This window comes from Dryobates pubescens, chromosome 1 (genome assembly GCF_014839835.1).
Source record: "Dryobates pubescens isolate bDryPub1 chromosome 1, bDryPub1.pri, whole genome shotgun sequence".
Classification (NCBI taxonomy): domain Eukaryota; kingdom Metazoa; phylum Chordata; class Aves; order Piciformes; family Picidae; genus Dryobates; species Dryobates pubescens.
This window is the reverse complement of record NC_071612.1, coordinates 13,518,469-13,536,118: the sequence shown is the minus strand read 5'-3', so window position 1 is coordinate 13,536,118 and position 17,650 is coordinate 13,518,469.

Sequence of the window (17,650 nt, the reverse complement as noted above, 5' to 3'; positions counted from 1 at the left end):
AAAGGTCATTGCTACGAAACTAGTTTAAACAGCCACTCACTCTCTGCTTCTCTTGGGAGAATTTACCCCTAAAAATCAAAGAATAAGTTTGGAAAACAATGCAGCTGGATACATACTGTTCAGTCAACCGGGTTAAACAGAAGAGGTAGCCAGACACACTCCCTGGATAGTGATAGGTACCAGAGAGGCTTGGGGTGAATAAAGCTGGCGTGGAAATTACACAGCATTTTGCTACAAGTTGCAGCACAGAAACACACCTCTGCAAGGTCTCTAACTAGCAGATAGCAGCATGAGCTCTAATAACATGTAGCAGTCCATATGGCACAACTGAAGATATTGCTCCTAATGGCTGCCATGTTCTGATCCCAGGAAAACCCCCACAGAGCTCAATAAATATTGCAAAAGAATGGCTGTGGTTATTGAGCAATGGTCTCAATATCCTTGTTACTTGTTTCTGGTAGCCCTTTGCTCACAGATGTGCAGTTGCAGGATGGAACAGTCTCCAAGTCACACTAGAGTTTGTACAGAAATGAAAAGGTTTCACTACTGTTACTTGCAATATTTGGTGGGTAGGCCTTCAAAACATAGTAACACAACACAGTAAGAGCATCATAAAGCTGTGAGCATCTTCAGAGCCCAAGGCCCTCAGCAGAGCTTGAGACTGCCAAAGCCAAAGAGATTGAATCTGGGAGCAAAAACAATAGGCGCAGGCGGGGTCCATTGCACACCACAAACACTGAGCAGCATAGCTGAACTGAATAGCATGCAAGCAGTTTTGCAACACTGAAGTTTGATTGTTCAGAAGCCATTCAGTTAATATTTTGGGAGGAATATACATCAGTTGGAGAATAAAAGAACAGCTAAATTTGGGATAAATTGCTCTCACTCACTGTGTCACTCATCAAGGGAATTAAGAGTGACTGAGTAACGTTTCAGAAATCTGCTGTCATGACACAAGTACTGAAGAGATTATTGCTGAACAATTCAAATACTCTTCCTATTAGCCTAGAATAGCCTCAGCATTGCAACATCTCTTTGGAAACACTTGTTAACTTTCCTACAACTACAGGATTTCTACTCTGTAACAGCATATATTGAATTTACAGTATAAATGTGGGTGTGTATCTATTACTGTACTATTTACTTTGTCTCATGTTGTTTGCTACCTGTAGTATTTATAATTTTAAACCCTTTTTAATGAAAGCAACTAAAATAGATTTGTGCACTTACTTGTATAGCAACAGTTCACTTCCAGCGTACATCTAGCCCCTGACACCTAAAACACAATTCACTGGAATTCATCTTCTGCATGTTCTGGCTTTCCTGCTTGTTGTGTCACTGACAGCAAAGAAAAAAATACGAAGACAACCCTCACCAAAGATCATGAACTATCTTGGGCAAAGGCTGAGAGAAGACCACCTGAAACTGTTCCTTGCCACCAACCCACCAGTGCTCTCTGCTTTCACTACAGAGTCCTGCATCATCACCTGCACCAGGAAAGGTTGATGCTATTAAAAAACAAATGTTCATTTTTCATCCCTTCTGGTGTCCCTTCCTTCTAGGAAAGCTGTTTCAAAGGCCAAATATCCTGAAGCTCAAGTCCCGCAGAACCTTGTATTAGCAGACATTCTAAGCCAAGGCTTTACAGAATCACAGATTTAAGGAGTCTTGAGAACTATTGTCTAATTTCCAAAACCTTAACTGCTAAGAGAGTGATGTATATAAGACTACATTTGCAAAAAATAAAGAACTCGAGCTTTTTTGGATTGTCAGCTGACTGTTGTGAAACTAATGTCCACAGTGTGCTTGAGCGGGGGGCAGAAATCCAAACTCCCTCTCCCCAAACAACCTCACCTGCAGTCCATGACAAGGGGAGTGTAGTTACTTCTCTGCTCTAGGCACACTTTTATGCCCCTCAACGCCATTGTTAATCTTGTGTTTAAGTCACACTGATACAAATTTGTGCTTTCTTACCTAGCACACTAGCCTGATGTATGGTAGTTGAAGCCCCTCCCCTGGAGATATTCAAGGTGAGGCTCAGCCAGGCCCTGGATATCCTGGTCTAGTTGGGAATGTCCCTGCTGACTGCAGGAAGGTCAGACTAGATGACCTTTGGAGGTCTTTTCTGGCCTGGACCATACTATGATTCTGTGATCTTTCTGATGTTGCATTAGGAGAGATGCTGCACAGAGAGTGAAGGAGCAGAGTTAGTCCAGAAGTCTGGGCTCTCTCATTTAACTATTAATGTTTCACTGAGATGAACAGAAACTTTGTGCTCAAGTGCTTTATTAGCTAATACAGTTTTTAATATGCTCCCTACTACCAAATCATGCTTACAGTGCAGCACAGACCCTACAACCACTCTTACCTTATGTTTTACCTTCAACTTCAAACAACTGTTGGCAAGCTGATGCAATTTGGTGAATGTCTCCTGCAGCCTTCACTTGCCTTGCTGCTCTGTCAGCTTTTCACAGACCTGTTTAAGACACTAATGAGGGAGAAAACACAGAAAATGGTGGGGTTGGGGAGGCTGGGCTGGAGAGAGCCAACCAGAAGCTTGAAAAGTGGGGAAAATCAACCCTCAAACTTAAATTAGATGCTGCTGCAGAAAACATCAATGTTCATCATACCCCACATGATTACCAAAAACAGAGGAAGGGCAAACATGCTCTGTGTGTTCCTGTACCACATCCCCACACCACTGATCCAAAGCAGGAAAGCCTGATTGACTCTGGTCCCTCAAAAGCTAAAGAGTTGAACCTGTGTCCCCTGGCAGCAGCATGCCTCTCACCTTGGTCCTCTGTGTATGCTAATCCCAGTAATTCCAGAGACTTTGGATTTGTCACCAACCCACTGCTATACATTGCAGCCTGCCCATGCCTAAGAATCCCACTGGAAGACAGTGGAGAAGGAAGGAAGAGGCAGAAGCAGGAGACAGCTGTTGCACTGCAGAGCTCCAGCTGGTCCCAGAGCTATTATTTTGACCACCACTGACGGGACTGACCCTGATGGATCTACAGCATTGGATGGAGCTCATTGCAAACTTGTTTATTCTGGCAGCTGCCTGTTTTTTTTGGAATTGCTTATTGTTATAGCATGAGTGTCAATTACTTATTTACAAATGTCTGGTAGCAATAAACTCTTTGTTTTTACAGTACCGGCTTGCAGCTTGGTTTAGAAGTGGCTTGCTGCACGCCAACTTCCTGAAGCACAGGAAATAATCTTTTAAGAAGCACAGGCTTGCTTTTTAGATTTTTTTTTTCTCCTTTTATAAAGGAAAAATAATAGTTGAAGAAGATTAGGAAAAATGCATAATTAATGCAAAAAGATTTCCTGACAGAAATCTTAGCCTGAGTCGTTGGCAAAACTCACACTGCAGTGCTCCACTGTTATTATCGAGGTTGACCGAAGAGCAGTCAACAAATCAGAAATGTAAAACTGCAAGGCTGCTGTAGCATGTATAGCCCATGTTTTCCTTTTCCTGTCTCTTATTTCTGAGAGCATGTTATTCATCAACATTCAAACTTATTTAAAACATCATCTATTAATCAAACAGTTGATCGTCCCTGGAGGTGTTCAAGAGGGGATTGGATGTGGCACTTGGTGCCATAGTCATGAGGTCTTGGGTGACAGGTTGGGCTTGATGATCTTTGATGTCTTTTCCAACCTTGTTGATTCTATGATAGTTCAGTACAACCTGAAGCATAGGACTCATGGATATTCTTTACCTAGTGACAGTAATTTTTAACAGAGCCATCAAGGCAGGCTTAAAGCTTTAGAAAAAAATCTACCTTAAAACTATTTGGGCAATGTCTTTGTCTCACTCTCTGAGCAGTTAGGGATATTGTGACAATGCTTCTAATAACAGATGATAACCCAAATGTGGGTTGTCAGCCTTCAGTGAACTTACAGATTAACTCTTTGAAATATTTGTGTTTATAAAGTCTATTGAGATTAGACATACAGCAAGAATCCCTTAATTAGTGTGCTGACTATCAAGGCAAATTTGCTTAAGTATTATTTCTAGATCTATTTCATTTATTCATGTGGAAGAATCAATCCTAGCTTCTTGGGATGGAGGCTTTCTTTGCTAGTTTGCTGAACAGAGCTGGGGAGGGGTTTGGAGCACAAGCCCTATGAGGAGAGGCTGAGGGAGCTGGGGTTGCTTAGCTTGGAGAAGAGGAGGCTCAGGGGAGACCTTATTGCTCTCTACAACTACCTGAAGGATGGTTTGTAGCCAGGTGGGAGGTTGGTCTCTTCTCCCAGGCAACCTGGACAGAACAAGAGGACACAGTCTCAAGCTGTGCCAGGGGAGGTTTAGGCTGGATGTTAGGAAGAAGTTCTTCACAGAAAGAGGCATTGGCCATTGGCATGGGCTGCCTGGGGAGGTGGTGGAGTCTCCATCACTGGAAGTGTTGAAGAGGAGACTGGATGGGGCACTTAGTGCCATGATTTAGTTGATCAGACAGTGTGGGTGATAGGTTGGACTTGATGATCTCAAAGGTCTTTTCCAACCTGGTTAATTCTATTCTATTCTATCTGAAAAAAAGACCCTCATGCAGATGGTCTCAAAGAACAGTTAACTTCTGTTCCAAATAACATTTAGCTCTTCTATTATGTTAATTTCAGAAGAGGGTGATACCAACTGCTTTTCCCAATGCAGCACACTGTTAACTGGCAAGAAAGTTATTAAATCCTTTTAAACGACTTGAAAGCTAGGGTTCTTTATCATGAAGCATCCTTCTCCTGTAGAGATCAGTCTGTTCCTGTGGAGGAACAGTCTGCAAGTCATAAAGGATCTCCATTAGAAATTCATCAGGAGCGACTGTACATAACTGTGAAATAAGAGGCCTTCCCTTGTCTACAATGGTATCCCGTGAGACCTGACAGATGTATCAGAACCTATGCATTCAACAAATTAATTTTCAAGTCTTTGCACCACTGGATTTTTCTAATCCTGACATAGTCAGATGAGAAAATGCCAAAACATAATTCTCACAGTATCTCCAGCCTGATAAGAAATAGAATCTTACAATAATGCCCACTGCAGGACCTGTTGTCATGAGATTTGCAGCTCAAAACTAGACACTCAAAATGTCCAGAAGTATTGAACCAGAATCCAAAATTCTTTTTGTTTATTGGAGTACCAACTTTTAGCTGAATTATGAAATTCAGTTATTAAAATCTCTGGTAGAAATGTATGGTTATACAATCCCAATTGCATACCCTGTTGTGCAACACTCAGAATAAATACCTCTTCAAAAAGCAGGAGAAACCAAATGAAGACATTTTCCCTCAGAGTTAAATGCTGAAGACTAGAAGTCACCCATGACACAATGCAGTCATTTAGCACTCATATTGTACATTGAACTGTCTTAATGATTCAAAGTAAAAATACACTCAGTGCTTTGGTGCAACTCACCTGAAGAGGTGACACCAGGGTTGTAACACTGTCATCAGGCACACGTTGCACTGCTGCATACCTTCCATCATTTACAGCAATAGGATTTCACCCTGGGTGATTACTTCATGAAAATAACTGTTGATAAACAAGCAGTTCCCACTGTGGTGCCATAAATCTGGCCGTGTGATTTAGAATAGAATAGAATAAACCAGGTTGGAAGAGACCTTCAAGATCATCACATCCAACCCATCAACCAATCCAACCCACCTAAACAACTAACCCATGGCACCAAGCACCCCATCAAGTCTCCTCCTGAAAACCTCCAATGACAGCGAATCCACCACCTCCCCAGGCAGCCCATTCCAATGGGCAATCACTCTCTCTGTGTAGAACTTCTTCTTAACATCCAACCTAAACCTCCCCTGGTGCAGCCTGAGACTGTGTCCTCTTGTTCTGGTACTGGCTGCCTGGGAGAAGAGACCATCATCCATCAGTCTACAACTTCCCTTCAGGTAGTTGTAGAGAGTGATAAGGTCACCCCTGAGTTATGTATTGACACTTTAGCACCATTGGTCACACAACCTCTCTAAGTGAATAGGGAAACATTGGTATAAAGAAATCTTGCTTTGCTTGCAAACATTGTAACTGCTTAAGTGGAGCTTACCTTCAATAAGGGTCAACTTCTATAGTGTTGTCTTCCCCACCTGAACAAAGAGGTTCATTTGTCCATGATCAAATGTGTATTCAATGAGCTGCTCAGCTGCGTTATCAGAGGAATTTTATCTGTCCTAGAAACAACACAGGAAATTAGTTTCCACCCAAGAATTCAAATCTATTATTAATTCACATTTTTGCCTTTAAAAAAACCCCCAGACTGCTAGAATTTGCAGACTGTTTCAGAAATATCCCATCTCTAACTGCCCAGTTGCAGAATGTCAAAGAATGTAATTGTGTGAAACGCAAGAGAGGAGAACCGAACAGTTGTTTCTAGTATCTACTGAGCACTAACAAACTGAGTAGGAAAACTGTCAAGGAAATATGAGAACAATTTCCCACCAGCTTGAAATAAATGCTAAAATCCCAATTTAGTGCAGTGTAGTCTAAGTATTTAGTAAAACACATCTCTGAAATATAAACACTGTGAGTACATAGAGGCTGATTTACCAGTGATCCCACAGGCAGAAACTCACAGCAGTCAGTGCAGCAAGTCCCATAGAAGTCAGGGCAGCACTTCAGGAATGTTAATGAATGTCTTTGTGTTACCACACAGCACAGGTCACCTTTCCTGAAAAATAAAAGCAAATGCAGAAAACACTCAATGCAGGACTGAAAAGACTTCAGAGATTGGCAGCATCAACATTGCAGGAATGGAAAACCGTTGCAGGAAAAAATCATGGAGGAGAAGAAGAAGGATTGGTTCAGGGATCAAGGGTTTACTGGCTATTTCAGAAAGAAAATTACTGTGATGGTGATGATGAATTGCTATAAAGAGAGGTTTAGAGAAGGTAACTTGATACAAGAATTTGAATTTCATTATGTCAGAAACAGTAGGTTAGCACAACCCTCCTGCGTGTAGCAAGATCCTGCATTTGACCCACTCAGCCCTTCGAAACACAGCCACGCTTTCTTAAAGCACAACTTGCACAAAATGTCAAATAGTATTTCCCTCAATCACCTCAATTTGAAGTCACCAAGAGAGGAGGAGACTTGGTCCATATTTAAATACATCTGGCTTATCCCCACTTGCTTTTAGCTGGATTTTTTTTTTCCTGACAGGTGAAGGACACACCTAGTACCTACGAACTTCTCCTCATTGAGCTGCTTCTGCACTGAAAGCCACTCAAATGTCAGTCTCCCTGCCAGCTTTTGCGTCATAGCGTTTTTTGCTGAAAGCAAGTTAGCATTATGAATGGCCAAAGAGAGGCTGCAGGAGGTTTTTGACAACTATACAGGGGTCTTCTCTCTTATTCCTGATCTCCCTTCTCTGCTGGGCAGGGGTCATCAGATGATAGAGCAACTGCTGCAGTTTAGCTCCAGATACAGGCTAAACGTAGACGGTAACACTAGCAGTAAGAAATGGATTGTAGCTTTTCTTCTGTTTGCTGCAAGGGTCAGAAAATACTAGAAACAGTAGTTGTGAGTATTCCTGGGAACAAGAGGTTTAATGCATTTTTAAACCTGTTATCTTTGATGCTTAAAAAACATATAGGTACTTAACAAGGGATTTAATCAAAGAGGAAACCTGTCACAGGCGTTTTCTTGGCTAATTTTAGCTGTGTGATTGTTAGGTGTCATGACAAGATCAGTCATACAGACAAGAGATGCTGTCCACTGCTTGCCCATGTTTCTCCACTGAGTGAAGGGAGAGATCTAACACTCAGATGGGTAAGGATAGAGAAGATTAGTTGGTCCCTTGGTGCACAGAAGGAAGGGGTTTGAAGGTGCATACAGACAGCAGGAAGGGTGGGTCAAATACTGCCTAAGTTCAGTATTTGAAGATCTATCTTAAGCTTCCCATATGCATATGATGCAGTTTTTGTACCCCTCTAATCAATACTTCACAAGCTGGCTCTCATTGTGCCTGCTTCTTTTTCTCTGTTCTTCACACCTCTAAGAGTACAGAGCCACCTTGATCCTCAGGGATACCTTTCATGCCCTCATGAGCACCTCTCCTCCCTTTGATTTTAGCCTCCTGCTTAAGACCCTTCCCCCTTCCCACCCCTCCCCCTGCCCCCCATTGAATGCTCATTAAATTTTCAGCTGAAGTTTTCACTCTCATTAAGTTTCTGAAGGAGACTCCCTGTAAATAACCAGGACACTCACAAGCATCTTTCACAGCAGCCGAATCATCAGCATGTCTCTACCGGTTTGTTTTACCCATTCCTCTCATCCTAGTCTGCAGACATCTCTCTGTACTTGAAATCATAAGTCTTTGGTGCTGGGACTGACTTTTTTTTTCTTCTGTATGGATACAGCAATTAGCACAAGAGCATCCTAGTACACAGCTAAAGGTCTATCATCTTTACTATTTTTACTACCATATATAATTGGAAACACAAACATCAGATGGGAGTATGAAAGCGCAGCACCATCCCGCTTCACACTACAACAGTTTACAGGCTGTGGTCCACGAAACTCCTATGTTCCAAGAGCTTAAGCCAGAAAACATGTCTGCTGTTAGCAAGCTGGGATAAAATTAGGGGTCTGCAAATCAAAAAAGAGGCTAGAAAAATACTGTACTAAGCCAAGAGTGAAAGACCCCATTAAGATGGTCCTGTTATAGCTTCTGAGAAGTCATTCCATCTTTTCAGCAAGAATGTGAATCAAGCTGCAGATAGCTGGGAAGATACAAATGCAAATGCAAACGCAAGCTGGATAGTAGCAGTGCTCCAGTATCCTCATCCAGGAAGGTAGGACTGCTCCTTCTGCAGCTATGTGTTTCCATCTATGACAACAATCTCTCCATTACATTTGATACGACACTAACTTCACAGACTGCTACAACTGCTCCTAAGGCAATGCAGTAATTCAAACTCCATTTCCCAGGTGGGCAAGACAAACAAGCAGTAGATGGACCTTCCTGTTAGGCTTGGGTGTTTTTAATAAATGAGGCATGAGAGTCATATGCTAAACTCATTTGTCAATCTTATTTTTTTATCTATTGCCTGGAAAATGCAGCAACCTAACTCTGGACTGATGGAAAGGAGACTTCGAAGCTGTGAATGAAAAGCAGCCTGTTAGAGGCAGTGAGGACAGGTGAAGGTTTTGGCCAGGTTTGTAGGTGGTGGTGTTGTTTCTGAGAAGGGTCTAGACAGGGCCAGTAATTACGAAGGGGGGAAGAACAGGTCCCTTTGTCAAGCCAGTTTTAAAACTCATGACCTTTCACCTGAAGCACCCTGGTCCAAGGCCAGCCATAAGCAAGGGGACTCCGTGCTGTCCAGATGATACGAAGGTAAAGTGCTCAGCACACATAGTGATTGGTCATCTTGGACCTTTTCACAGAGAAATAGAGTTCTCGGCTTGCCTTAACTTTGATCCAACTGGCAATGCTTGTTTTGTTGTAATGAGGCCCAAGGGGGAAATAAGCTGGAGAGGTACACTCCTTCTTTTGTCCTGGCAGGCACCTCTCCAAGGAGCTACTTGCACATCGGTGTGGCCACATGAGTTGGGCCACAGACATCAGCCTGAGACACACTACTCTCACTGAGCAAGGTGACACAGCTTGGCCCATGAGGAGGGGTCTCCTTGAGAAAGAAGGAGGCCGTGTGCACTCCTGGTTCTATTACAAATTCTGAGCAGGCCCCTGGGAGCCCCATAAGAGCTCTTAATTGAAGAATATGAATTCAGAAGACTTAGGCTGCCAGTTCTGAAATGGTGGGAACTTTTGATTTGTCATTTGACTGAGATGTCTCATGAGGACAAATCAAGTGAGATTTTCAGAGACGCTGACCTTTTAGCATTTTTCCTGCCTTTTGAATTGAATTTTTCAATAACTTTCATTAAATAAATTCTTCTTGTGACTGCTGAAATTGCTACACTGCTATTGCAACACTTGCACTTGTCATATTGTTAGCAGACATACCTTCAGAAGTGCAATAAACTTCTAATGCACTGGATATAAAGAGTCCATTTGCTTTTGTAACGCTTTCCCCACAGCACGCCATGAGCTTGGACAACGCACTGTCAAACACAATGCATGTCCCACAGAGGTGATGTCCTCTGACTCAAACCATGTGAGCTTTGAAAAAGAAGCTGCTTGAAGGAAACAACCAGGCAGTAGAGCCAGCAGAGAAGCTGTAGTAAAAGCTAAAGCAGGAACTGCTGATACTGATATTGAAGCTTATTCCACTCTTGTCCCAGTCTTTTCACCTCTGCTGTGCTTCACAGACACCCTTCTCCTATTCTTTCCCACAAATCTCCCACTTTCCATGTCTTTCTAATCCCTTAACAATATTCCTCTGCCAAAAAGGGAGAATTAAGATGTCATTTACCATCACAACATTGATAGTTTGCCCTCTCCCTTCCCATTTTGTCTGTTTCTATACTATCTTGTCAAGGCAGGGAGATTGTCTCACACAGAGTCCAGCAAACTGTGGCTGACTTCCACTGGTCCCTCATAAACACCACAATCAGTGAAACCTCTGCAAGAAGAAAACCAAGGAAATTCCTTCTCCAGGACTTTTGACAGTGATGAGATAATTTCTCAAGCTTAACTGTAACAGTAAGCACCATGGTCTCATCATGCAGAAAATTTATACCATTAGGTCATTTGACTCAAACTGGAGAGTTGTCTATACTCCTAGCACAGACTATAAATCTTCACTCGTAGCCTAGTAAGATGCTTCTATTTCTTATGTTTACTACCTTTTCTCTTTGACTTTTGCCTTACTGTTGAGATAGTACAGCTACAATACATGCTTTCTTACAAACCTAAAAACCAGAATACAACCCAGACTTCCACTTGTCACAAGCTCCTCCATGTTGTTGCTCTACAGTGTTTTTAAACTGAATATTTACACCAGCATCCAGATCACAGCAGCACCTCAGATGATCTCAGCCCTGCCAGGGATATGCTTGTCAGCATTCACTTCTACTACAGCAACTTTAAAATAACCAGCTTTTTAAAATATGAGGGGTAAAGTAAAAGGTCATTAGAATCCAACAAAGCTTTTGCCCCAGAGTCACTGAAGTTTGCCAGACTGGCAGAAAAATCTCCAATTCATAAGGTAAGAAAAGAAAGATGCACAATGAAAAATCAGAGAGTAGGAGAGGAGCACAGCATTCTGCAAAGCTGGGAAACTTCCTTCAGCAAACCTGCAAAATAGTGTTTCCCAGGTTTTGTAATGTTCTTACCTATTATGTTTCTGAACAGGCACTTAGGGCTTTTCAGAGCTTCTGTTTGCACTGACCATCATCCTTCTGCATGGTCCTGTGCAGCAATGACCGAGGTGCCTGTATCAGCAAGACTCAGTGCACATCCATTGCTCAGTCACCAAGCCTTCCCTAAGCCATGACTGATGTGTGTAGCCAACCCTCTCATCTGACTCCTCAGAGCCCTCCATGTGAATCCTCAGTCTTCTGCTTTCTTGACTTGCCCTTCCTGAACTATCTCCTTCACCCTCTTATGGACACTGTCCCTTTGCTATTACTTGTAATAGCCCTAGCCCTGTGGGTTTCAGGCTCTTGGCCAAGTTTCAGTGCTTCCCTTGCTTCCCCACCCCCCCATATGCTAATCAGAGGTTCCCTAGTGGGGTCCAGGATCTAGATGTCTGTTTAACTTCTGTCCTCAGCATTTCAAAATCATTAGTCAGGGCCTGGACTGTAGCCATCGGAATATGAGTATTGTAAGGTAAACAGTAACTCCCACATTTTCTTCACCCCCTGCATCTGGAAGACAAATAATGAGTCCCACAGTGTATTGTTTGTCCTCATCCCGTATTAATTCTTGTTATAGTGATAATCTAAGAGCTACTCCCTGGCTATTAGGTAGAGCATAGCAAGGTACCTAAGATGTGAGGATGGCAGACCTGTGCCTTCACTTACTTCACCATATTCTGAACTTTCTCTCCAACTAGCAAGCCTGGTCATTGTTGCTCAAGTTACCTATGACAGTCTTACTACTTGCATGAGAAATACTTGATCCAGACCGACCTGTTTGCAGTACAAACTTCTACAACTACAGACCCATCAGTCCTCAGGTGATCATGTCACCACCTGCATTGCTGTGAATACACATCTATGCTGTGAAGTAACCCAACCATTAAGCTCCTCTGTAAGTACCATGCCTTAGCTCACTACTGTTGCACCACCCTTGGGTGAGATAATATTTAATTTACTGACTCCCAGCTTTGTGGAAGGACAGAAGGCAATGTGGCATTGTAGAAGACAGAGACAGATAGAGAAACGTTGAAAACAACCCTGTTAGTCTTAGGCTCTGTTAGTTGGCTTGAATTTTCTTTTTGGCATCAGCTCTTTCCTAAGGTGTCTTTCATATTCTCTAATCACTGATTATACTCTCTGATCACTGATTATATCACTTCACTTTGGTAAGTGCAAATTCTAACAGTTTCCTTCAGTTTAACTCGCCTCTTTGCTTACCACTACTAGATTTTATTGCCAGTCTGCTTTTTGCTTGGTACTGAGCTCACATTTAGACTATATAGATTACACAAAATGTACTATAGTTTAATAAACTATGTTAAACTATAGACTGTTTGAACTACATAAAGTTTGGGGATTTCTTGTTTTCATATCCATTTACCTAGCAAACCTATCCACCTTCTTTATCATAGTACAAAACCTGGTTCACAAGTGCCAGTGAGACTTAAGTAGCTGTAAGTTGATTGTATTTCCTAAGTATAACACCTAATCAAGTTCTGTCACATGATAACCATGATTTTCATTACAAAAAATAATCAGTGAACACGTGAAAATGGAAACAGATGCTTTTCTAATAACAATAATTGAGAAGACCAGTTTACAGACTGGAAATATTTGCCTGTGTGATCAACAACAGTATAATCAGTAAATTTGCAGACAACACCAAGCTGGGGGCAGGTGTTGATCTGTTAGAGGATAGGAGAGCTCTGTAGAGGGACCTTGACAGGCTGGAGAGATGGGCAGAGTCCAAGGGCATGAGATTTAACACATCTAAGTGCTGGGTTCTACACATTGGCCACAACAAACCCATGCAGTGCTACAGGCTGGGGTCAGAGTAGCTGGAGAGCGGCCAGGCAGAGAGGGACCCCAAATCCACTTCTGCTGGATATGCTACTTGGCAGTACAGCAAGAAACAGAAACAAGAGAAACCTTTCAAGGGAGTAAAACAACAGCTGGATTAAAATCACTCAGTAGGCACTGTTCATTTTCATTACTTCAAGGACAAATAAAAATCCACAAAGGAAGCACACCTTTTCATGAAGCCAAAACCACATTGGCACACACTGAAGCATGATAAACCTGTACAGAAGTTTTGGTGAATAAAATATGAGCACCAAACATTTCTGGCCTAAACCTCATAAGCAGCAATTTGGGGGGTGGTGGGGCTGGGGGGTGGTGGTGTTATCTATTAAAAAGATACTTAGTTTTGGTTCCTTTCCCCCTCCTCCCTCCCCTCCCCTCCCCCTTTTCTTCTTTGTTTTCAATGTCATAACCTTCGTTATCCACTCAAAAAGGAAAACAAAAGCAGAATGTTGTAGAGGATGAAATGGTATTTTTGACATGTTCATTTTCATCAGGATTTGACATGGGGGTAGGGGAGGTCCTTTTATGGAAAATCAAAAGAACAAGCAGTAAAAGGAGCAGAGAAATGTAACTACACCTAGTATTTCAACAAGAGGCAAGCTAAAAACTTATTTAAACCACTGTCACATCTCACTCACTAGATGAATGTGCAAACAACCCAAAGAGGTAGGAGCACAGGAGTACACATGAGAACAATTTTACTGTGAAACTTTGCACAGAAGAAAGCTGTTTCAAGGAGAGTTTTGAATGACATAAATAGAGTTCCCTTGGTGCCTGATAAATTGGAAGTGGAATGGCACAGTAAAGATGTTAAGCTATGAAACAGAGCAAACAAATCAGAAGTTACCGACAGTCAGCAGGGAAGGACAAGTAAATGCTCTCTAGGGAGGTGTACCCCAAGTCCCTTGAAGTTAACAAAAGCTCAAATTCCTCTCTGTGTAACCAAAGCATAGACTGAAGCCAAATAATTTTGCCCTTAGCTTCAGCACTGTCAGGATTTCCATTTACTTCTATGCATCATAAACCCAACAATAAATTTAGCCTTGGTGGTAAACTGCTCAGTCCACACTAGGGAACGTTGTCCAGAACAAACCTGATACTGAGCTACCCTGATTTATGACACATATAGATCCACCAACTTCAGACACAAAACTTCAGCTTGGAAATATTAGAGGAATCCATGCTTCCTACAAAGCATATAAACCATGTGCTTACATTAGGAAGCTGGGCTCCTGAGAGCCTTGGGAGGAAGTTGAACGCTTAATTCAGGTGGTCTGAATCATCCCTTGGCAGGCCACTCCAGTCTGCAGGAAGCACTGGCATCAAGGTTCAGCACCCTCTCTGTCACATCCTTGGAATGTCTTTTGCACACCCACAGAGGTAGCAGAGCACTGCATGGATCCTGAGGTTTTACTGAATGCCTTTGTTTTATCTCTGAAGATTACTTTCTCAGTCTCACATCACAAAATTAAAGTGCATTAATGAAGAAACCTACATAAATTAATATAGTATCAAAGTCAGTTAACATTTATATGGTTTGAGCATTATGTAGCTTGTGCACTGAGCAGAAAAAGAACTCTGGCACAAGCATTTGATTGGATTTCCTCCCCTAAGGAGCAGATTCACTCTCTCTACTCCTCCCCCTAAGTGGATGTAGTAATGAAATAAGCTATCCCAGGCCAGAAAATGCAGATGTCCATACTATTGACACCCAACGCCACGTCCACTGAGAATGAAGCCAGAAATGTCCACCACACCCAAATCATCTCTGAAGAATTAGGCAACTATGCCCTTCCTCCACCAGACAAAGCATACAAGAATTACAGGTTTTATTAAATGTTTCTCTATCTTCTCCTTTCTTTGTCAGCCTGTTTACCTAAATGAAGGCACCAAACATCATTCCCAACGAAAAACATTTCTTCTCAGAGACACTTAACATTTTTCTCCAAGAATTGTGCTTGGGCTACTGCATGGTGCATCTTGTTTCACACACAGCTTTTCTTTGACTAAGCAAGAAACAAAAATAGTTGTGAGCAAAGGAATGCAAGAACAATATAAATGAAAAATTGAATTCCAGAAGGAAAAAGAAATAGAATACATAGAATACATAGAATAAACCAGGTTGGAAGAGACCTTCAAGATCATCGCCTCCAACCCATCAACCAATCCAACACCGCCCAAACAACTAACCCACGGCACCAAGATTTCTTGATGTGCAAGTCCTGCTACTCCTCTTTGCCTTGTCTCCCTCCCTGCCTGCTTCTCTCTCTCACACACACATGGAGTGTGCTTCAGGTAAACTGTAAAGCTTTGCACAAAATGAAGAGCAGTTATTCTTACTGACAGTATTATATGGAGCCAGTAACTGGGAGTAACTGGGGTCAGGCCCTTTGGGAAAATGGTCACCAGGATTCCAGGGGGTTTTTTCTTTCAACACTGAGCAACCTACAGGGAGTCAAAATTTATCATTATACTGGACTGATGCTTGAACCTATCAAGATTTTATTCCAGGAACTTTGGTCCATATATAAATATAAACTAAAGATAGTCTTACATGCTGAAATGCTTGGCTTTCGTTTTTGCCGCAGACATTCAAATAGGGTCATAAGAGAACAAACATGAGTAAGGATATATGTATGGACACAGGAGCAAGAGTGTGGAAGACACAAACCTATGGACTATTTTTTTTCTCTAGCCATGCATAACAAAACACGAACCTGAGTTTACTGAAAAGTTATATTTACACATTTTGACATCTGTATGCGATATTATAAAATTAGGCTATGTTTGGTTAAAAAAATAAAGATAGGTATTCAAAAAGCTAAAAAATACATGCAGGCCTTCATTAACAATAGAATAACATAATATTAGCCTGCTGCTTCTCTTTTCACAGAAGAGCAGCACAACAGAGAAAAATGAATATTTGCTGAAACACCCAGAAGGCAACCACAATAACCCCACAAATGCACCTGTTCCCATGGTATAAGGCATCTTGTTCCAACCTCTGTGCTGTAAAACCACCACACCTGTGTACAACTGCCCCTCAGCTTTAGTCTCTGTTTTTTTTCCTCCTAAATGTTAAAACTTTACTTCATGACTGAGTTGCTGGAAACATGGAAACTCAGAGATAACTAATACATCTTCACCCATTTTAAAACCAAAATCAATAGCCACAAACTTTCTCAAGTTCTCAAACACTCATTCTGAGCCATGGGTGGGTCATTTACTTTTAGTTCGGCCTCAGTCCAGCAAAGCACTTATGCATGTAGTTAACTTTAAGCACTAGAGCAGTCCCATTGATTTCAGTGGGACCTCTTGGAGGTTTGATGCTAAGCAAGGGCAGAAGTAACTTGCTGGACCAGTGCCATAGACTTAAAAAGCCCTTACCCCAGACACTGAATATTTTCTTGCATGGAGTGCCGGTCTTATTTTATGTGAATGGATACTTAAAGATAATGATAATAATCACAAAGCCCTCTGCCCTTTCAAATATGGTTGAGAATGGAGGATTTTGTTGAACAGAAGAGAAAACAATCATCCATCCAAAGTGCTATGGCAGCCACTATCAGGTGTTGTTTCTGTGTTTCCTAGGCAACCAAAAATAACATTATTGTGTTTCCACAGCAACACAAATATGTTATGTCATGATGCAAAATACATTCACAGTATTGAAAGGGAAAAACAAAAAAAAGAGAGAAAAAAAAAAAAGAAAGAAAAGGAAAAAAATAAAAAGAACTAAAAAAAAAAAAGCCACCTTATAAATAGTAACATAACAGATGAAAGATCCCCATCCAGCTCCAGGACAGTTTTTTATCCCAGGAACCTGCACAATATAAAATTCACCTAGAATTTCTGTGTCTCTGCTCCTGCACTATGCACTGTCACATCTACTTTGCATCAGTGAAGCAACCCCCACTTAGTTGAGTTTTGAATATAGGTTCTTTGCATGGTATGGTTACTCAAGAGTATCAGCCCCAAACTGTCTTCTCCTCTGCTTACACACAGAGATGGGAAATGCTTTTCAGACCCACTCCTTACTTCTTATTTGATAAATGTGTGGTACTACAGAATGGACAACAAAGCTTGAAACTAGAGGCACGCTGGTAACTGACTGCTGGCTGTCAGTCTCGGCACTGAAGAAATCACCACTGCTCACATACAGACCAGCACAGACAACATAAAACATGTGAGGAGAGCAGAATATGCCAAGTGTACTAAGCTTCCCAGGTACACCAAAAGAGACCGCACACAGCGTTCAATAAACTCAGTCCCAAGCTGGATTTGCCAGACCCATTAGAACTATCTTGGAGGCATGATTTACATGTACAAGGATCGTGTTGTGCATATGCAGTCACTTTCAGATGAACAGAAGCGGCCTCTGTGTATGTCCCTCATATCACAAACACCCACATTCTGTCCAGGATGTAAAATCATTATTCATCACAGACAAAACCCCACAATCAATGATAATTCCTGGATTTGGACCAGCTACTGTTGCTCTAA